This window comes from Dama dama, chromosome 29, assembly GCF_033118175.1.
Source record: "Dama dama isolate Ldn47 chromosome 29, ASM3311817v1, whole genome shotgun sequence".
In the NCBI taxonomy this organism is placed as follows: domain Eukaryota; kingdom Metazoa; phylum Chordata; class Mammalia; order Artiodactyla; family Cervidae; genus Dama; species Dama dama.
The window spans coordinates 45,714,878-45,737,843 of record NC_083709.1 but is presented as its reverse complement, the minus strand read 5'-3'; the positions used below and the strand labels follow the sequence as shown (position 1 = coordinate 45,737,843).

The window sequence follows — 22,966 nt, the reverse complement described above, 5'->3', positions numbered from 1 at the left end:
AGGATGAGATGGTTGGATGGCATCACTGACTCAATGGACATGAGTTTGGGTAAACTCCGGGTGTTGGTGATGGACAGGGAGGCCTGGCGTGCTGCAGTTCATGGGATCGCAAAGAGTTGGACACGACTGAGCAACTGAACTTAAACTTATAAGTCAGCATTTTTTCCTAGTTCAGTAAAAAAAATATGGATAATTTGATAGGGCTTGCATGAACTCTGCATTGCTTTGGGTAGCATGACCATTTAAACAATATTAATTCTTCCAATCCAAGAGCGTAGGATATCTTTTCATTGTTTGGAATCATCTTCATTTTCTGTTATTAGTATTTTGTAGTTCTCAGTATTTGTCTTTCATCTCCTTGATCAGGTTTATTCCTAAGTATTTCAGTTGTTTTGGATATGATTTTTAAGGGATTTTAAAAATCATTCCCTTTCTGATATTCATTGTTAGTGTAAAGAAATGCAACTGATTTCTATATGTTGATCTTATATCCTGCTTCATTGATGAATTTGTTTGTCAGTTCTAGTAGTTTTTGTGTGGAATCCCTAGGGTTTTCTATATTTAGTATTATGTCATCTGCATGTAATGAAAATTTTACTTCTTGGGAAGCTCCTGGATTTTCAAGTCATTACAGTGGTAGAGACCAAGTTGATGAAGAGACATCTCTTGTTGTGAGGCCACCTCAGCTTTGGGAATTCACGCCCCATCCCAGCCCATTTTTGTTATATTTTCATCACTGATGCTCCTTATATCCTCTCACCCTAACTAGGAGCTGATCTGAAAGATATTATAAGAAAATTAACCAGTGAAGGTTACTGAATGCAAGTTTCAGAAATGGAAGTAATTGAAGATGGACCAGAGACTGAAGGAAGTCACATCAGGGGAAGGGAGATAAGCTGGTGACTTTAGATTAGTCCAAGATCATACTTCAAACCAGGACATGTTTTATTTTTCCAAAGAAAGAAAGAAGGAAGGAAGGGAAAAATGAAGGAAATTTTTTTTGTTAGTAATAAAAGGGAAATTAATGAAGAAGTGCATACTTAAAGAAGAAATTAAACTCCAGATTTTCCATCTTAACTCGAACTTGTTTGTCATAAGGCTTATCTCAGTTGATATATGTTGCCATTAAACTCTAAGCTTGAAAACAAGGACCATGTCTGTTTGAGTTACTATTGTGTACCTACTTCTCAGTACAGAGTCTGGTTTATAGCAAGTGGCTAATAAATAGTTGTTGAATTAAAGAGTAGATAGATTAATAATCATCACATATTCAAGTATGAAATTTGTTATTTTAAGTCATACCTTAGGCAATTAGTATCTTGTTTTAAAATCCACAGTCAGTATCAAGAATTGTTTTAAAATTTAAGTTCAAATTCATACTGTTAAGTTTCATGTCCTTTCCAGGTAAAGAACATCTATCCTTAGAGCAGGGCTGTGCTTTGGCACTAGTTCCTGGGAAAACCCAAGCTTTCAGTGTTTGATTTCCACCTAAGATTTCTTTAAAGAAGAAGGTCTCTAGCCCTGAAAAAATTAGAAACCACTGGTTCAGATGAAGTGAATTGCTGTGTACTGTTACAGTGCCATCAGAGTGAGGAATCTGTCACGAAGAGAGGGCTGAGGGACCCATGGCATCAGTGCAGCTGCTGGTACCTGTGTGTGCTTGAGAGCAGGACTGCTGGGAAAAGTCACCAATGGTCTGAGCAGGCTCCGACCATGAATGCTTGCCTCCAGACTGTGAATATCAGTGACATCATTTTTAAATCTCAGGGTAGAGCTGAATCAACCTCCGTTTAATTGAAAATATGAACATAGTGGGAATTCTTTATTCCTTTTAATAAACACATGGCCAGTGGTCACTGTGGGTTCACATCATAGCATCAGAATGTCGGCGTTCATTGTTGACTCTTCATGAAAATGGCCCACTAGCTGCCTTGATTGCATGGTTCCAAACTTTTAAATCTTTGCTCCCACTTCATTTTGATCTCAAACCTAGATACTGTAACCCTGGGTGTGGTATAATCAGGCATATTTCATAAGTGCCTTAAATTTTCCAGAGTTGACTCTTCCTGTAGCACATTTGTAAGCACAGTGTTCTTCATGTAGTTCCTGAAATATATAGCTAACACAGAGCTTCCTGAGACAAGTAGTCAACGGGGAGCTGCCTGTTTGCAAGCCTTTTTACATTCTCTCTCACCTCTATCCAACCCCAGGTGCGGACACACTGGGACATAACACATAAATTGGTGACACATCCCAGAAGATATTGGGCTCGTAAATCAACAGGGTTTATGTTCCTATTTGATCATAGGGTTTAAATTATTTTGGTCACAGAGTGAACTTAGATTATTGTCTGATAAGTATATCCAGAAGAAGTCAGTACTGTCTATTTATTCATAGGCTAGCACTGCCTTCATTTTATTATTTCCTTTTCATACTTTGTTTGAAAGCAGTTAGCTGATTTTCATGGGTGAGAGAGAACCAGTAATAAATCTTGCTTTTGTTTCATTAAATGAATTATATTTTGAGGTCAGGCTGTGTGCGTAAAGGGAGAAGATGAAATGTGGAGAGAGAATAGAGTGAGTGTGATTTTTCCTTCTATTTCTAATCTTTCCCATAGTCAGAAAAGTTTCTCTGCTAAGAAGTGAATAAAAAACCTGGAAGCTGTGACCTGCTGTAGTCTTTGTTGGTTGTATGTGTTTCTGCAGATACCTGCCTTGCACCATCTGATTTCTTAGCGTCTATGAAATGGAAGATGTTATGTTTGCATGTCTTTTATGCTTAGATATTTTATCCAATACCATTAAACATAAAGAATGGTGCAATATGTTGAATAATGTTTTATACATGGCTGTTCAGATCCAAGTAGGGTTTTCCACTACTTAGAAATTTTCATAATTGATGCTGCTATGATCTGTGCCTGAAAAAGATGCCTTTTGCAGACTAATGACTAACAACTCAGTTAAAATATGAGAGTAAAATTACACGTATTTCCAGTAGTATAGGTATAAGATTATACTTATGTTATTGTTTTTAAAACAAGTCTTATATTTACCATTTTTAACCTTTCATTAAAAATAATCTGACTGAATGATTCTATTAAATGTGATATTCTCTTTCTTGAGGAAATAACAGATAACAGTGAATCTTCTAAAGCGGTTTATCTGATTTATACCATAAAAGTAGTGACTAGCTCAAAACACATCAGGCTGTGCTCATTGCATTCTAGGCAGCCAATATCTGAAGCCCTTTTAAAATAGAGACTATAAGAGAACTGATATGAAATTTAATATTTTATTTACAGTTTTAAAGTGTATTTCAATATTAGTGATTATGTTAAAACTCTGCCCTGTGTCATGAGAAGTTATGTTTCTACAGGGTTTTGTTTGTGTTTGTGTTTTTGGTTTTGTTTGCAGGAAGTTGGAAGGGCAAACATCTAACTGGTATCTGAGAGTAGGCAGTGGGTTCCCTGCAGGAGAAGTCTAATGAGGCTGAGAAGCAGTGTGTGTGATGCACAGATCCTCTTTCTTCTTCAAGAGTGAGAATCTCAGATCAGTGTGGAAGGCTGATGCTTCCTCAGGAGGCCCTTCCTCTTGTAGAAAAAGGAATCCCTGCAGCGCCAGGACTTTAATAAGCCACATCTGGGTCCCTGCATGGGTGATTTATGGATTCTCCAGCCAAGGGATATCTTACACTTCAAGAAGTGGAGTCGCACTAAAAATATTGCTTCCTGTGAGCCCCTGCTACATGCCAGGCATTGTGCTGGGCCCTGGAAATATGATCGTGAGAAATACAATTGAAATGGTTTTTGGCTATTCGAGGTTTTTTGTATTTCCATACAAATTGTGAAATTCTTTGGTCTAGTTCTGTGAAAAATACCGTTGGTAACTTGATAGGGATTGCATTGAATCTATAGATTGCTTTGGGTAGAATAGCCATTTTGACAATATTGATTCTTCCAATCCATGAACACGGTATGTTTCTCCATCTGTTTGTGTCCTCTTTGATTTCTTTCATCAGTGTTTTATAGTTTTCTATGTATAGGTCTTTTGTTTCTTTAGGTAGATATACTCCTAAGTATTTTATTCTTTTTGTTGCAATGGTGAATGGTATTGTTTCTTTAATTTCTCTTTCTGTTTTTTCATTGTTAGTATATAGGAATGCAAGGGATTTCTGTGTGTTAATTTTATATCCTGCAACTTTACTATATTCATTGATTAGCTCTAGTAATTTTCTGGTAGAGTCTTTAGGGTTTTCTATGTAGAGGATCATGTCATCTGCAAACAGTGAGAGTTTCACTTCTTCTTTTCCTATCTGGATTCCTTTTACTTCTTTTTCTGCTCTGATTGCTGTGGCCAAAACTTCCAACACTATGTTGAATAGTAGTGGTGAGAGTGGGCACCCTTGTCTTGTTCCTGATTTCAGGGGAAATGCTTTCAATTTTTCACCATTGAGGGTGATGCTTGCTGTGGGTTTGTAGCCAAAGTAATCTTGAGAAAGAAGAATGGAACTGGAGGAATCAACCTGCCTGACTTCAGACTATACTACAAAGCCACAGTCATCAAGACAGTATGGTACTGGCACAAAGACAGAAATATAGATCAATGGAACAGAATAGAAAGCCCAGAGATAAATCCACGGACCTATGGACACCTTATCTTTGACAAAGGAGGCAAGGATATACAATGGAAAAAAGACAACCTCTTTAACAAGTGGTGCTGGGAAAACTGGTCAACCACTTGTAAAAGAATGAAACTAGAACACTTTCTAACACCATACACAAAAATAAACTCAAAATGGATTAAAGATCTAAATGTAAGACCAGAAACTATAAAACTCCTAGAGGAGAACATAGGCAAAACACTCTCTGACATAATTCACAGCAAGATCCTCTATGACCCACCTCCCAGAATACTGGAAATAAAAGCAAAAATAAACAAATGGGACCTAATGAAACTTAAAAGCTTTTGCACTACAAAGGAAACTATAAGTAAGGTGAAAAGACAGCCCTCAGATTGGGAGAAAATAATAGCAAATGAAGCAACAAAGGATTAATCTCAAAAATATACAAGCAACTCCTGCAGCTCAATTCCAGAAAAATAAATGACCCAATCAAAACATGGGCCAAAGAACTAAACAGACATTTCTCCAAAGAAGACATACAGATGGCTAACAAACACATGAAAAGATGCTCAACATCACTCATTATTAGAGAAATGCAAATCAAAACCACAATGAGGTACCATTACACGCCAGTCAGGATGGCTGCTATCCAAAAGTCTACAAGCAATAAATGCTGGAGAGGGTGTGGAGAAAAGGGAACCCTCTTACACTGTTGGTGGGAATGCAAACTAGTACAGCCGCTATGGAAAACAGTGTGGAGATTTCTTAAAAAACTGGAAATAGAACTGCCATATGACCCAGCAATCCCACTTCTGGGCATACACACTGAGGAAACCAGATCTGAAAGAGACACGTGCACCCCAATGTTCATCGCAGCACTGTTTATAATAGCCAGAACATGGAAGCAACCTAGATGCCCATCAGCAGATGAATGGATAAGGAAGCTGTGGTACATATACAGCATGGAATATTAGTCAGCCGTTAAAAAGAATTCATTTGAACCAGTCCTAATGAGATGGATGAAACTGGAGCCCCTTATACAGAGTGAAGTAAGCCAGAAAGATAAAGAACATTACAGCATACTAACACATATATATGGAATTTAGAAAGATGGTTACGATAACCCCATATGCAAAACAGAAAAAGAGGCACAGAAATACAGAACAGACTTTTGAACTCTGTGGGAGAATGTCAGGGTGGAATATTTCAAAAGAACAGCATGTATACTATCTATGGTGAAACAGATCACCAGCCCAGGTGGGATGCATGAGACAAGTGCTCGGACCTGGTGCACTGGGAAGACCCAGAGGAATTGGGTGGAGAGGGAGGTGGGAGGGGGGATCAGGATGGGGAATACGTGTAAATCTATGGCTGATTCATATCAATGTATGACCAAAAAAAGTAATAATAATAATAAAAAAAAATTTTAAAAAAAAATGGTTTTTGCTCTCATAGAATTTATAATCTAGTGGGAAAGAGTAACATATGACTGTCACACTAATAAAAATGTACTTCAAATTGAGATAAATCCTGGAGTGATAGAAATGTAATCCTCTAAGAACAGGTAACAACAAAAACCTTCTATAGAGGTGTGATCCATGTGACCTGAGCTGAGATCTACAGGATGCGTTACTGTGGCAAAGGATGGTGTCCCAGAATAGCATGTGCAAAGGCTGTTGTTGGCAGGAAGGTGCAACCTGCTCGGGTTGCTGAAAGAAGGCGGGATGAGTCTGCTGGGGGAGGCAGATGGGAGGTCTGGAGAAGAAAGAAAGGGGCAGATGAGGCTACACCTTGAAGACCATCTTATTTGGTTAGAGCTTTATTCCAAGAGCAGGGGGAAGCCACTGATGGTCCCATGGAGAAGTCAACAGGAGAAAATTTGTTATGAAGCATTTTGTTTGGCTGTGGTGGAGAAGATGAATTGGGGAGTAGGCTACAGTGTATGCTGGGAGACCAGTCTGGAGAGCATGGCGGCGGATTAGAGCAAAAGTGATGTGATTTGAACTAGGGAGCAGTAGAAGGATCTAAAATACATTTAGGAGGTGAAATCAAGAGGAGTCAGTGGTAGACCCATACTGGGGCTGAGGAAGAAAGAGGTGTCAAGATGTCAGCATGCCTTGCAGGATTCAGCTCGCTCAGCTGAGTGGAAGGAAGCCCAAGTTTCAGGAAGAAGTCTACCATTGGCTATGCTAAGGTTTCCTCTCTTCTTCCGCACTTTTCCCACCTTGAGCAGTCAGCTGCATTTACCGCCATCCCAGGGCCCTGGGGCTGCAAAGCATAGGATGGCTTTGTTTTGTTTCATCTCCTGCAGAGCTGAAGGGACACCGAGTGAAAGACTCAGTGTAAAACAGATACCACATATTTCAGAAATGGCATAGACTTTCACTTCGTTTTCATCTCTTAAGTGGACTTACCACAACATACACACCGCTAACTCTAACCCATTTGATAAAATTGTATTTGACCAAATAATTCTTCAGTGTGACAGTATGGCCACCCAAATTGATGAGTCCTATTCACCTTTTATGGGTTTCCATCTTGACACACAGATATTTAAATGGAGCATCATTGCCCATCTGTAGTCTTGGCCTTACTCTATAGCTCATCCTAATTTTCCTTACTCCAAGTTCTCCTCAGCACTCATTTCCATGACTTGACCCATACTCCCCATCCCTCCGCCCACAGCCCCAGCCCCATTTCTGTACACATAGCCTGCAGGCTCCCCTCTGGGACTTTTACTTCCCCCCTTCTTCCATGTTCCCTCCCCAGGGTGCTTTCACTGAGGCCTCTGGGAATCTGAGTTCTCATTTTCTGAACGAGGTGGATCTTCCGTATCCTGAGCATCCTCACTTTTGAAATTTATATACCATTCTTAAAGGGAAAGGATCAATGACTTACTTTGGTAGACACAATGTTGTACTTAGCAGTAATAATAAGAATTAGCAGCAAAGATTTAACCATCATGTGTGCCCAGTGTTTTGCCATATATTCCCATGGTTGGCTAAACTTCAAGAAGTATAGGTGGATATGAGATGAACAGTACAAGTCTCTGTAGCAGTGTCCATCTGGGTGCAGTCCCTCCTGCTGCTTATGTATCCTCTCAGGGTTTTAAAGGTGCATATACAATCCTTACGTGTGTGTGTGAGCATGTAGATCTTTATTTGAATGCATCTGGCATCATATTGACTTGATAAAGCTAGGAATTGCATCCTAGCTTTCCTGTTAGGTAGTTACTGCTGATTGGTAGTTATGATGGACATTTAAAACCAGTTGCTGGCAAAACCATCTCCTTTTACCCCTTATCTTCCTCTGTCTTCATTTCTGTTTTTCTATAGTATCATCCCTGAGGTCTTCTTTCTCCCTTCTTAGTTTAACCTATAAAAGCCAGGTTCAGCTGTTCTGGCTCCAGCATCACCTCCACTGACCCGCTTTTACAGATGCCCATGTATCCTGGGAGTCTCCTTTTGGCATGTTTTTGGTTCACAGTTGCCAGTACATGCCAATCTACATCAACTCAAAACTGTGGGTGTCTGTTTCAAGGAAAGTAATTGAGGATGCTAACAAAACATTGTTTTTTGGAGGGAGATGAGAAAAAAAGACCATATCATAATTGAAATATTAATTGGCTGACTGCTTAGTTTTCATTAAGCAAGTCAGATATTAGCAAAAATCAGGCTTCAAATAAAGATTAATATCCAGCATGAAAAGAACAGAGAGGTTCCTACTTCAAAGGTTCATTAACTATCAGAAAAAGGGCACAACATAATCCTCAGTGTAATTCTGAACCAGGCATTCCAGGCTTGAGTGTGATCAGTAAAATCTAAATTCCCTGCCCTCCTCTAATGTGTTTTAAGCCTTTGGATTAAAAGCTGTGGTTATGATGAATCTGACAATAGCATGTTATCTATGTATCATTTTTATTTTTTTCCTGGAACCTACAAACTGCAAAATTCTCCTTAATTTCACAGTGAGATTATTTTTATTTGACAGTCTTTTGACAACATACGCATCATTTAGGGAATTTCTGAAATTTCTGACTTCTCTTTAAGGGTAACAGTGTTGAGTAGATCAATTGATTCATTATCCTCTCCTCAACCATCTTATTTATCTGTCTGCAATTTGTGACAGACTGGCCTCTGTGGAAATAGGCTGGTAGTAATTACACACGTCCTGTTCTTCATAAGACAGTCTGTTATGAACATGATTGTGTAAGTTTACGCATTTGCATTAAATCTGAGAAGGACATGTTAAATTAACAGACATTGAAGCAGTAGGTTCCATGGGAAACATTTATAGAATGAGTTGTTCCTATTTTATTGCTATGTTCAGGCATATTTGCAACTTGGAGGAAATTCTGGATTACTTCATTTGTACATATATTCATTTGAGCATTCTTCTGGTTCTGAATTTAACATAATACAGGCTGACATTTTTTGACAAATCATATGCTCAGAAATCCTTAAGTTTGTCTTCACCCCTTCCTGGTTATCCTTTTAAATCCTCTGTTTAAAATCCTCCCCAGGTGTTACTAATTTGCTCAAAATCTTGCACAACTGAGCTGTGAAATGCAAGGTTAAACTAAATAATAGTCAGCTCTCAGTGAGTTGTGACTCTAGGCAAGTCATTTTATTATTCAACCCATTTCTTTAAAATGAGACATCGGCCTGGAAAATCTCATAGTCGTCTTCTGATTCTGGCATGGGAAAAAACATGTCGGGTCAATTATAATCATCTCTGTGAGCATTAGAATGTGTCCCGGCCTAGCGGTGCACTCCTTTACACACACACACACACACACACACACACCCCTTTCCCAAGCCCAGCCTTTGGTGAACAGCTACCTATGTGGTCACGTGCACAAGCCCTTGCTGGGCCAGCTTGGGCGAGGCTGTTTGTTTGGGCACATGGCCCCAGCTGACAGCGCGGCATGCCACTTGTATAATGTAGTGTCATTTGGAGACGCAAAGGCCAAGATCTTCTTCGGCCACACCACAAGAGTAATCAATCCTTGACATATTTTTATACACCACAATGTCTTTTTGCAGTTGTACATTTAACCTCTGAAGCTTCATCAAAGCCTTTTCCACAGCAGTAGGCAGTCTCACTCCTCTTTTATCACTTCTCTGCTTTTGCTTCACCTGCTTGTGAGCTTCCTAGTTGTTAGGTTAGAACAGACCTTCTGTATGTCCACCAGAGATCGAGACAGTCCTGCATAGATGGGTCCTCTCCTTGGGGTGTTGATGCTCCCTTATTTTGGCCATAGAGGAAGCTGATATTATTATATAAGGAGCTCTAGGAGTGTGACCAGAGAGTGACTGGGATTAGATTAGGGGAAAAGATTATTTTTCATCTACGTCAGATTTTTCTTCCTGTTTTTTGCATTCTCTGTTCCCAGCAGTTTGGTGAAGGAGGAAGGGCACTAGACAAGAGCTTGAGAAATTTGGGAACCATAATCCTAGCTCTGCCTGTAACTTCCAGTGAGACTTAGACAGACTGTTCAACGAGAAAATCTTAGACAGCGGGTCTCTTGTCTAAAAGTTCTGAGTAACCCTGGCTAAATTCAGGACTGCTGCCTAAGTAAGACAAGCTGACGGCTAAGTGTGCAATCCCTCCCCCTGTAGCCCCTAAACAAACCTAACCCTGCTCGGTGACCCCCTCAGACTCCAGGCCCTGTAGCAAGTATGCATGACCTTAACCCCTGTACCGTGCTTCTCAAGTCTGGTACTGAATACTTCCAAGCTGCAGGGACTCACTGCCAGTTTGCTGCTGTAACTATTAGGAGGCATGAGCCTCTTTGTGTGGAGTCTAAATGGTGCCTCTGAAACACCCCCAAGATCCAGTCAGTTCTTAACCTTTAGATCAAATCTGAATACCCTTCATCCTCTCTTTCTGGCAACTTTTACATGCTATCAGGTTCCTCATGAGTCTTCTCAAATTCAAACAAAACAGTCTTGCTGCCTTAGTCACTTAATACATATTTTTTTGTGGGAAGAAATGAATGATTTAATGAATATAAAGTCGTTTTCAGAATGTTCTTCCTTCAGGACACTTTCAGGGTGAAATTTTTTTAGGACAGTGTTCCACTCAAAATTCTAGTCTCGAGTGTACGAACACAGTGCCCAAAACTCAAACTGGTGATGCAGGCGTGACAACTCACTGTTGCTTTAATGTGGACATTGAACACTTACTAATGCAGCTAAGGTTAAATGAATTATTTATGGTGCTATTAAAAATCATGTTTTCAAAGGCTATTTAATGACACTGTGTAATAAATGGAGAAATCAGGCTCAAAAATTGTATATACAGCATGATCCCAATTATATACAAAAATATAAATATGCAAAGGAAAAATTCTCAAAGGAAATGCATCAAAATGTTACTGATTATCTCTGGAGAGTGTAATCATAGGTGATTATGATTTTCAACTTTATCCCCTTCTTATATTTTCCATATAAGCATGTTTTATTTCTATAATCAGAAAAAAAGTTATTTCTTTAAGAAGATCTGAACCCTTCTGAGAAACTTTATATCATGATTTGTGTTTCCTGATTTTCCTATCTGGATTCTTTCAGAATCTTGTGTCAAAACTTCATCTTGGTTCTCCTGCCTCTTGGGGCATCTTGAGGCTCTCTGGGATATAATAACCATGTAATATGGCAATAATCCCTCAGTTAAATGCTTCTGCTTTACCCTGTGAGTTCTATGATATTCTTACACTTACCTTTATTATTACTATTTTAGTTTAATGCCTGCATTTTCCACTAAAGAGGTGCTTGAGGTTTAAGGAAAAAACAACAACTGTTTTTCTCACTACCAATTCCACTATTTCTAGAACATAAGAGATGCTTGAAAATTACGTGTTGAGTGCAAGGTCGCCCCACTTGTCTACTTACTAGCTGTGTGAGCGGGGGCAAGACACTGTGCTTCTTTCTTCGCCTGTCTGGGAGATGACACCTGCTTCCTTCCTCTACTGGGTGTTTTGGATTTCAACGAGGCTCACATTGTCTAATCATCTTTGATAGCAGGCTCTTGGCTTCTCAGTGCATCCTTTTTCACGATTTCAAATGCCGAGAATCACCTTCTCCCAAGGCTTTTTGTCCTCTCCCTAGCATACTCCATGCTCCCTGTTGATATGAAGTAAATCCAGTGACAGATCACTTCTGACTCACCAGCTGCCAGCCACTGTGCTTTGTTTTTCTCTCATTTTAAATATTTATTAGCTCTCATTTGCCCATCAGCTCTGCAAGGTTGTATTATTATCTCCATTTTATTGCTGAGGAAGCCAGGACATATAGTTGGTCATGCACAGTAGCAGCTCTTCTTTGACACCGGGCAGCATGACCGCAAGACTGCCAGTCGTGGGCCTAGGCGGGTGTTCTGGGGAATAGCACAGCCTGCGGGGCAGCGGGAAGTGGGCAGAAGCCGGCGTGGGTGAGCAGAGCCCCCAGCATGAGATGTGAGCACAGGACAGCCCTCTCTCCCCACAACGCTTACCTTTGGCCTTCCTTTCATCCTTCTGTTTTCAGCTTTTGGAGCTGACATTTATTTCTAGAAACCACTACAGAGAAATTCGGGGCTTCTCAGGTGGCTCGGTGGTAAAGTATCTGCCTGTGGGATGCAGGAGACTTGGGTTCGACCCCTGGGTCAGGAAGATCCCCTGGAGAAGGGAATAGCAACCCACTCCGGTATTCTTGCCTAGGAGAACCTCACGGACAGTGGAGCCTGGTGGGCTACAGCTCATGGGGGTCACAAAGAGTCGGATATGACTTAGACACTGAACAACAGCAACTCAGAGAAATTGACCTCAAGCCCTCCATTTCTTGGGTTTGCAACGTAATTTTTATTGACATGATAAAATATTTTGTTCCCTTCATGTATTTAGCCTCTGCCCACAACTATTTTAATATAAAAAGGGTGAAAGACCTGTCCCCTAGAGATGGGAATTGCCCACCTTTTTTGAGTATGAGGAGTTCAGTTCTGGGGTGCTTCTGCATTAGTGTCTGCAGGGAGCACAGCAGGAGGGTGCAGCCAGCCCAGGGGTGGGCTTAGGTGTTGGCTGAGTCTTCAAGGCAGGAAGAGCTGGATATGTAGCAGACAGACCTAGTGTTCATCTCTGCTCCGCAACCACCCATTCAATCCAGGGCAAGGAAGTTGACACCAGCTACCTTATCCATAAAATGGAGATGATAATAAATGCACAGGTTGTAATCTTTGAAACATATTGTATGAAGCAGCATGGTGTCCAGCACATAATCTCGATTAGGAAATGGCAACCCACTCACTATTCTTGCCTGAAAAACTACCTGGACAGAAGAGCCTGGAGGGCTGCAGTGCATGGGGTCGCGAAGAGTCAGACATAACGGAGTGACTGAACATGCACGCACGCGCCAGCACTTAAACACTCAGGTAGTGTTTATGATTATGGTGGCAGTTATTATTATTGGTGGTGAAGGCTAGTAGTTTTTAGTCAATTCATTGGTCAAGAGAGTCCCTAAGCACAACATTTCCAGTAATATCTTCCATACCTTTATAAAAGGAGGATTGCAGAAGAAGTATCAGAAAGATTTCAACATACTGACCCCATTTTCAAGTAGTTTATATATATGGGGCTTTTTGGAGTTGAACTGGAAGGATTTCCTGCATTGACTCCTGGTTTGATGGGGAGTCAGCCCAGGGATCATTGGTGGGATTATTCCAGAACACTCCTGAAGGGTAGAGAAAGGGTCAGCCCACAGCTCTGTGCTTTTGACCTGGCCACATGCACCTCTCAACAGTCAGTGTGATAGCCTGACCAGCTGTGGATCCCTGATAAAATCAAGCTGCTACACCACAGCCCCCAGCAGTGATCCTCACACACACACAAAAAACGCCAACTCCGTCTGGGGTCTGCCTCTAAGGGCTACATCACTGCTCTCTGCTCAGCTTACAACATTCACATGAACCAAGCCAGATGAGTGCAGGAGAGTCCTGAAGGGGGACTCTGACTCATTCACTCATGTGGCTGGGGATACACCACTGAGGGGTAGGCCTGAAGAATTGGGTTAATCATGAGGAGAAGGGCCTTGACACAGTTGATATCGTGGGAGCCTGAGTCACGAACACAGAGGCCCCACTTCTCTGCCATTCACCTGTGATTACATACAGTACATCATATTGTAGGTATTCATGCATATATTTGAGTCCCCATCTGGATTCTGAATTCTTTGAAGAAAGCACTCTGAGAGGACTTTTTTTGTCTCTGCCTTCCAACGCCGAGTTGGTGCCAGGCACCAGGAGACACAGTGTATGCCAGAGAGGGAGAAGAGGCAGGAAGGGAGGGAGGAGAGGCCTCTCCCCAAGGTAGGGAGAAGAGAATAAATGACCCTTTCGGTTCCATTCATACTCTCCAGTTCCAGGGATACAGAGAACCCCTGGCCAGCACTTCAGAGCCGCCTTGCTTAGCCCCACATGTTCTGGCTGCTCCCCGTGTCCTTCTCACAGGCCTTTGCAGTCAGGTCAGCTCCCCAATGTCACTCCTGATTCTAGTTACTGACTTTTCTTATGCTTCCTCCCTACAAAAGAGCCAGAAAGATAATTCCAAAAGAAATTGCTTAGCTTTGCATTTTCTATGATTTTAGAAGCTTTTTCATGCCAGCATCTCACCTAGTTCTAATAACAAAAATGTGACTTCTTTTAGCGCTGTACCTTCTGAGGCTTAATGCTATAGTAACTTTCAGAAGAATAAAATCTCCTCCATCTCTGGGGCCTCAAAACTTTTACCAGGAATTGTTTTCACTCTTGGCTTATAGCAAAAGAGGAAGTGTGTACTAACCAACTAATTGGCCCCCAGAAGCTTACCAAATAAGTGTCAGTACTGTTCTTTCTGTAAAGAAGTGAAGTCGCTCAGTTGTGTCCGACTCTTGGCGACCCCATGGACTGTAGCCTACCAGGATCCTCAGTCCATGGGATTTTCCAGGCAAGAATACTGGAGTGGGTTGCCATTTCCTTCTCCAGGGGATCTTCCCAACCCAGGGATCAAACCCTGGTCTCCTGCATTGTAGGCAGACACTGTACCATCTGAGCTACCAGGGAAGCAGATGCTGTCTTTTAGAAGATGGGTGTGGTTGTCAGGGCAGAGGAGAAATGTGGCTGCTGGAAAGGAATTTGGCTGTTTGAGGGAATAAGGAGGCACCACTCCAAGAGATAACCAGAGTATCAGTATACAGAAAGGGTATGTGTACATGTGTCCGTGTATGTCCCTTATAAAAGACTTAAAAATCTATTACACAGGAAAACTGGGCATCAGACATGGAATTTTCCCAGAATGATGAGTGTCAGTGTGGAAGTAGGTTGGCTTGAATTCATTGCCCCACAGGCTGAAATGACAGTGTTTCACAGCTAGTCCAGAGCATAGAGAAGAGGTCTGTTGGAAGGCTGCCACTGTGAAAGGGGTATAGTCAAAGGAACCAGCATGGAATCACTTCTTCCTTTATACACAGGATGTATGGGCTGTGCTGGGAGAGAATCTTCTTGAGCGTTGGTTCTCAGTGTGGCTGAGAGGAGAGATTGGGAGGTCATTTAGCCAGGACTCCACCTTGGACTGACAGAAGCAGAGTTTTGTCGAGTGGCTAAAAATAGTCTTACTGCACTAGAGAAGTAAGTCTGATGGTGAATTTTTCAAAGCAGATGAATTTATAGTTTATATACCTTTTCACCAAATAATTCTGGTTCTACAAGTCTATTCTGAGAAAACAATCAGTAATTTGGACAAAGATTTATGGAGAAAAATATACAACAGTATTATAGATGGTATGAGAAAAATGGAATGACCTATATATCTCAAAATAGGAGAGTGCTTAATTGTGGCATATTCATAAATGTTGCATATATTCAGTAAAATGGAGTTTTTAAAGGATAATTAATAACAAAGAAGATCCTCTTAATTATAGGTGATCAATAGCAAGGTACAAATCATCCAAGTATGTAAAAGGGAAAATATGTGATTTCACTTGCAAGGTGCTTACAAATAGCCAGATTCTATTTCAGATCCTAAAAGATGATGCTGTGAAAGTGCTGCATTCAATATGCCAGCCTCCTGAGAAATCTGTATGCAGGTCAAGAAGCAACAGTGAGAACTGGACATGGAACAACAGACTGGTTCCAGATCAGGAAAGCTTTCCAGTGGTGGTTACCAGGGACTGGAGGACCGGAAATGGAGAGCTTTTTTTTTTTTAATATTTATTTATTCATAATTGATTGATGACTGCTTTACAACATTGGTTTGATTTCTGTCATACACCAACATGAATTAACCATCGCTGTACACATGTCCCTTCCCACCTCATCCCTCTAGGATGTCACATCGCCTCAGTTTGAGCCCCCTGAGTCAAAGAGCAAATCTCCGTTGGCTACTTGTTCACATGTGGCAGTGTATATGCTTCCGTGCTACTCTCTCCATTCATCTCGCCCTCTCCCTCCTCTTCCCCACCCTTTGCCATGAGCCTGTTCTCTAGGTCTGCGTCTCTGCTGCTGCTCTCTGAATAGATTCATCAGTAGCATCTCTCTTGATCCCATAAATATGCGTTAATGTATATTTGTTTTTCTCTTTCTGACTTACTTCATTCTATATTATAGGCTCTAGGTTCATCTGCAGGAGGTGGAGAGTTACTGTTTAGTGGGTATGGAGTTTCAGTTTGGGATGATGAAAATCTGGGAAGGAGGGTGGTGATGATTGTACAATATTATGAATATACTTAAGGCCACTAGAATGTATACTTGAAAATGGTTAAAGCGGCAAGTGTTGATGTTTTGTCTGTTTCCCTATGGTAGAAAGACCCTTCCCCCTCAAGTGCTGTGGATGCGTGAGGACCACAGTGGGAACTGCACTGTGAGGTCTTCACAGCTGCAGCCAGGCCTGCTTCTTTAGGGAGAGGGCAGCTGTGCTGTCACATCAAAGAGAAGAAGGGCTGTGGCTATGAGGGAGGACATTTTATCTGTACAGCAGGTCCAATTTTTTTTTTTTTTAAATGCATGGAAGCATAGAGAAGAATCAACATTGTAACAGGATTTATATGTAGGTGATGAAAATATGGGTTAAGTTTGTTTTTCTATCTTTAAAATAAAAAACTATAATTTCCCCAAAGGATATAGAGTAGAAGCTCAGAACAAAAGTTATTTGGAAACTACAAAAACCATACTGATGTTTGTCAAGTCTATGCCTAGCTAAATAAATTACTTGAAACTGTTCTAGTGGGGGGAAAAAAGAGAAAAATACTTTTAAAATGTTTTCTACCTTTGTTATTAGAGTGACAGTTGTTAGTAAAGTATTGCAATTTATAATATAACAAGCAGTGCAAAATTTAATCCACATAATATGGTACGTCCCTTTGGAAGTCATCTCCTTGAGAACCCCCTCTAAAGGGCTTCCACTGCAGAGAGCACATCTTCAGACTGCAGAATACATTGGAAACTTGGTTATTGTTGTTTAGTTGCTAAATTGTGTACTGCTCTTTGTAATCCCATGGACTGCAGTATGCCAGGCTTCTCTGTCCTTCACTATCTACCTGAAGTTTGCTCAAACTCATGTCCATTGAGTCCATGATACCATCCAACCATCTCATCCTCTGTAGTCTCCTTCTCTTCCTGCCTTCAATCTTTCCCAGCATCAGAGTCTTTTCTAATGAGTCAGCTCTTTGCATCAGGTAGCCAAAGTATTGGAGCTTCAGCATCAGTCCTTCCAAAGAATATTCAGAATTGATTTCCTTTAGGATTGACTGATTTGATCTCCTTGCAGTCCATGGGACTCTCAAGAGTTTTCTCCAGCAGCACAGTTAGAAAGCATCAATTCTTCAGGGCTCAGCCTTCTTTATGGTCCAACTCTCACATCCATACATGACTACTGGAAAAGCCATAGCTTTGACTAAATGGACCTTTGTTGGCAAAGTGATGCCTCTGCTTTTTAATACACTGTCTGGGTTTGTCATAGCTTTTCTTCCAAGGAGCAAACATCTTTTAATTTCATGGCTGCAGTCACTGTCCGCAGTGATTTTGGAGCCCAAGAAAATACAACTTGGGGGCAGTCATGAATCATCTAGGACCATGTCTTGTGAATAGGTGGGTGGCGCCATGAATATGTTCCCTTCCTCTTTGAGGGATGGTTTTCCTCACAGGTCCTTTGAATGGGGATTAGGTGGTATGGGAAAACTTCCACTTTTATATTCCACTGTTAAATCAAAGGATCTTTCCCCACGTTGTGAGGAGGGAACTGCCACCACCCAAACCTGCCATTACTTACCTGTCAAGGTCATTAGCAGCAAGCAACAAAAACTAACTGGAACTCAGAGATTCCCTGGTAGTCCAGTGGTTAGGCTTCTTCACTTTGATTGCCAGACCTGGGTTCAATCTCCGGTCACCGAACTAAGATCCCGCAAGCTGCACAGCGCAGCCAAAAACAAAAAACTTACTGTAAGTGATTTAGGCACTACAGAAACTTGGTGGAAGGTTATTAGGACACCCACAGGATATCCAAGAATTCAGAAAAACAAGGTCAGACAACAGGTGAGAAAGGGAGGCTGCTCAACTGGGAGGTGAATAGGACCAGGTCATCTCCCCTTCTGGGGCCCTGGAGCAGGGCTCTGCCATCAACACACGTGAGCTGCTGCTACCTTTGAGAGCATCCGTCTCCACTGTTTCTCTGCCTCTCTGGTCACAGGTTTTACATCCTGGGCAGGTGGAACCAAAATTGGCCTGGCCCAGCCTGTACCTGCTGCCAGGGACGCTGGGCCAGGGCGTATCTGGCATCTTTCAGCATTTGTAATGGCACGTGAGCTCTGTCTTCCATTGAGACTTCGAAAGGGAGAAGGGGTTTCAGAGGCTGAGGCCAAACCGATTGGTTTCAGAGCCAAACCGATGACAGATAGCCAGGTTGATGAGCACATGCCTATCATTTTGTTAATCCCTGCCCAAGGCCGGTGATGAGCTGGTGATTACCCGTGAGTGCAGCTGCTGGCATCAGTTTACTCTCGGTCATTTAAGCATTTTCTGCATGGGGGATTGTCTGAGGTTCCAAACTGTATGCTGATGAATTATGTTCATGTACCGTGTCTTCATCTGGTGTAATCAGACTGGTAGATGGGCTGCCTGCCCTGTGGATTATACTTAGTAGAGTAGAGGCGGGGAGTGGGGGAGAGAGTAAGGTAGGCAGCATGCAAGGACAGCTGCTGCCTCTAGACTTCCCTTTTAAAGGGCCTAGTAGGCATTCCAAAAACACAGTGACTTTCGAATTCTGATCATCAGACTGGCTGTTGGGCTTTTCCCTTTTGTTAGTAGAGAAAGTACGGGGGTTTGGCATGACTTTGGTAAGAATGTGATATGACACCGTCCTGTCACTGGAATTGTGGCTCATCTCAGTCCTCTAATCATAGGCAAAAGTCTACTCTTGAGTGTGATGACCACTTCTGTCTTTCATTTTCACTTCACTTGTGTAGTACTCTAGCTACAGGCTGACTGACAGCTCCAGACACCAGTGTCCCTGTGGACAGAGCACTGGCAGATTTCAGGGGAGTTCACACATCCCTGGAGGCAGTACAGCAAAGGGTAAACAGGTGTTTATGGCAGGTGAAGGCAAACTTCTGAGAGTCTAGACAGCAGGTGGGAGAAATGTATTAGTCAAGGTTTTTAATGCATATACTTTTCCAGCAGAGGTGTTCACTTGTTCCAGCAGCACACCGAGGACTGCATCAGGAGGTCCATTCTATAATGCTTAAAAAACCATCCAAGTCACGTAGAGTGGTGGGCAGTGGCAGCTGGAACCTCCAGTTGTGACGTGTGTCCCTAGTGGTTCAGACCACACTTGGAGAAGCTCTGCTTTGTTTGATTCCTCACGCACAGCAGGGACCTTTTATTTTTAACTTTTTTTTTTTTTTTTCTCCTGCATGAAGTCTTACTCAGAAACCCAATCTATAAATCAAATACAAATTCTGTTCTGGTGGCCGAAGCTCACGCACTCCACATGGATTCCAGCCTTTGCAGTGTGACAGGCCTCCAGGCATGGGCATGACACCCTCTGTCTGTCTCTACCTTGAAGAGCTAGACACCATTGACTCCTCCAGTGTCTCACACAGGTGGTCAGTAAATAGATATCAGATTAGTGACTGTGACCGTCTGAAGGAACATCTGGCAGTTTCTGCACTGGAGGAGTCAGGGAAGCATAAATATCAAACTTTTTAACTTCTTTTCATCAGTCTACATACTCCTAATCCCATTCTTGTTTAAATGCTTTATATACACCATGTAGTCATAGGACGTTTCTGGCAGACTCAAGATTTGAGACCCATTTCTCTATGGAGGAGACTAGGTGTTACAGAAATAAACGCTTTTGTGTTTTACTGTGAGCTGCTTTAAGCCCATCTGGAAGGTAGCTGGGGTGTAAATAATGCTACTCACTAAATGAAGTTGTATGCAGATCTAAGTATATCCTCTTCCACCTAAAGGACCTAGCAAACGGTGGGAAGCTGCACATCACGACTGAGAATAGTGCCGCCTGGTGGTGACGGGGGAAGGGAAACTCTCAAAACAGCCTTATGTTCAATCTGCTTGGTTACTCTTCTTTATTCTTCCACTATGAATAAAGGAAAAAGAGTTCTGAAAGCAAGAAACTGAGAAAGCAAGCAAGATTGTCTTCCCTAGATTCTGACGTGAGAGAGAGTGAAGTGACTGTGACTGATACAGAGCAGGTAGGTGGACGCTGAGCTGGGAGGCGCTCTTTGAGGTCAGGTGCTCTGTGCCAAAGTAAGATTTGCTGTGAGTCAAGTGTCTGCCGACAGTAAGAGACAAACTGTATCTCATACATTTAGTTTTGGACACGTTTTCAAAAAAGAATTGTTCCTCACTCTAAGGTTGCATACATTTAGTTTACTAACAAGGCTGTATGTTCATGATAAATGCCTTGAGTATCCTTTATGCATTGCTCAGGCATATCTCTGTGGCCATTGGCAACACCTTGGTGATACGGTACCAGGAACTGCAGCTCAGGATTGGTTTGGGGTAGTTATTCTAAAGGCTAGTGAACCCGTGTTGAAGGTCAAATCTGTAAAATTAAGGGCATAACTTCCCCACTTGGAGGTGGCTTGAGGTGGGTGAGTAGGTGGGACTGAGGCTTCATATCCATCGAGGCCTTGACTTGCCTCTGTTGGGGCTGAAGAAGGGCCAACTGAAAAGGCCTGAGGGCAAGCAGTTAGAGAAGGAAGTCAGGGTTTGAAAATTTGAAATACCTCTTTTATTTGTAATAAAGCAGATGCTGGAGAGTGTGGCTTCCATCTATGGGCGAAGGATTCTTCTGATATACTGGACCTGAGAATTAGGCCTTCTGGTGACCTGTGGTGCAGGACACCACCCATTCCCTCTGTGGAAGGAGCAGAGCAGCTCCGCAGAAAGAAAGAAAGTGAGGGGCAAACCAGAAGTTACCAGCCTCCAGATTCCTCCAGCTCTGCTTTTCTTCCTTAAGAGTGCTTTGGCTATTCAGGGTCTTCTGTGTTTCCATACAAATTGTAAAACTGTCCTAATTCTGTGAAAAATGCCATTGGTAATTTGATAGGGATTGCATTGAATCAGTAGATCGCTTTGGCAGGGGAGGGATAAATTGGGAGAGTGGGATTGACATATATAGACTACAGTATATAAAATAAGTGACTAATAAGGATGTACTGTATGGTACAAGGAACTCAATACTCTGTTATGGCCTATATGGGAAAAGAATCTAAAAAGAGTAGATATATGTATGTGTGTGTGTGTGTGTATTATAAAACTGATTCATTTTGCTGTGTACCTGAAACTAATACACTGTAAATCAACTATACTCCAATAAGAATTAAGTTTTTAAAAGTGAATTAAAAAAAAGCCAGGAGTTATTACCCCCAGTAGTGCTTCCTCCACATGGAAAAAATCTTTAGATGAAGGAAGAAACATACTCTTGTTTCCCCCTGCTCCCATCACCAAAGCATCTGGGTTTTAGCTCATAGTTATCCCAGAGCTGATGTAGCTTCCTAACCCAAGAGACCAGACAGTGTCTATTTAGAAGCTAACTACACCTTCCAATGTTCTTAGTACGAGGTGCATCTTGGGAAGGGAAGGGAAATGAAAAGTGATATGATAACCCTGGGGGCTTGTACAGAATACAGTTCATCTTACCTTTTCAGTTCTGCATTGCCTGAGGTCAAATATTATGAAAGCCAATAAGAAAATTATTTTCATTTGACTAAGTTTGATGCAGACTATCAACTCTGCAGAGCCTCTTCTTTGTTTGCCTATAGCTTTAAGTGGAAGCATTGTCTGCAGTGAGAAAGTATACATACTTGCCATGTATACTCTTGAATCCAGCAATAACCCAGGGATCGAACCCAGGTCTCCCACCTTGCAAGCAGATTCTTTGCCATCTGAACCACCAAGGAAGCCCAGTAAAAGGACCACTCCTTTATGAAGCAAACTTTCTGTTAATAATGAAAAGTAATATATGGTGGGTTTCTAATCATAAACCACTAAATATTTCCTGTGTGTGCCTCTCATTTAAACCACAGGATCATGCCCAGTCTGCATTTATAACTTGACTGGTCAAGTGTGCATTTCAGTCAGTGAGATTGGCCTCATCAGTAAAATACCAGGATTAGCAAAACATGAATTGTTAAATGTGCAGAAAGTTTATCAAAGTAGTCAAGTATTTGATTCCTTTGTATTAAAATTTTATTGTCATACTCAATACCTACAAATTTAAGTTTGCAAACTATATCTGTAAACTAACCCCATACCCCACAAAAAAGGAATTTTCCAGGATGAACTACTGGTGAATTTACTCAAGAGTTGCTGCCTAAGGAGGTGGAGTAGAGTGGAAGAAGTAAAGTAGAAGACTGGTCATAGCTGTCCCTGTGATCACCCATGAAAGGAGGGGCTAGTCAGTGAATGGGAGATGCAGGCAGAAGAAGGCCTGTTGAGGAAGGTCTAGGGTTCTTCAGAAAAGGGCTGCTAAACAGGACACCACCCTCCCAGCCTCACCGGACACACTGGGGGACGTTCCTGGCACTTTTCCCTTGCTGCTTCTTCAAGACCTACCAACTCCAATGATGGTCTGCTTCTCTTCTGGCCCCAGTGTCCTCAGTTCTTTGTCTCTTACACAGCTTCACTTCTCCAGAGCCTGCTCGGAGGCTCAGTTTCCTTGTCAGTAAAATGGGGGCAATTCATAGTCTCTGCCTACTTCATGGAATGATTGTGGGGATCAGATGAGATGTGTGTTAAAGCATTTTGTTGACTGCAAGACGCTGCATAAATGTCAGGTGTTATAAATCATTAACCAGTCTATTTTTCAGCCAAAGCAGTT

General features: G+C 41.8%; 1 protein-coding gene across 2 annotated transcripts in view; it reads left to right on the top strand.

Moving 5' to 3' along the window:
* The window catches only part of KDM4C (lysine demethylase 4C), a 393,685-nt gene that overhangs the window by 356,904 nt on the left and 13,815 nt on the right, over positions 1-22,966 (top strand). The window lies entirely within an intron of this gene.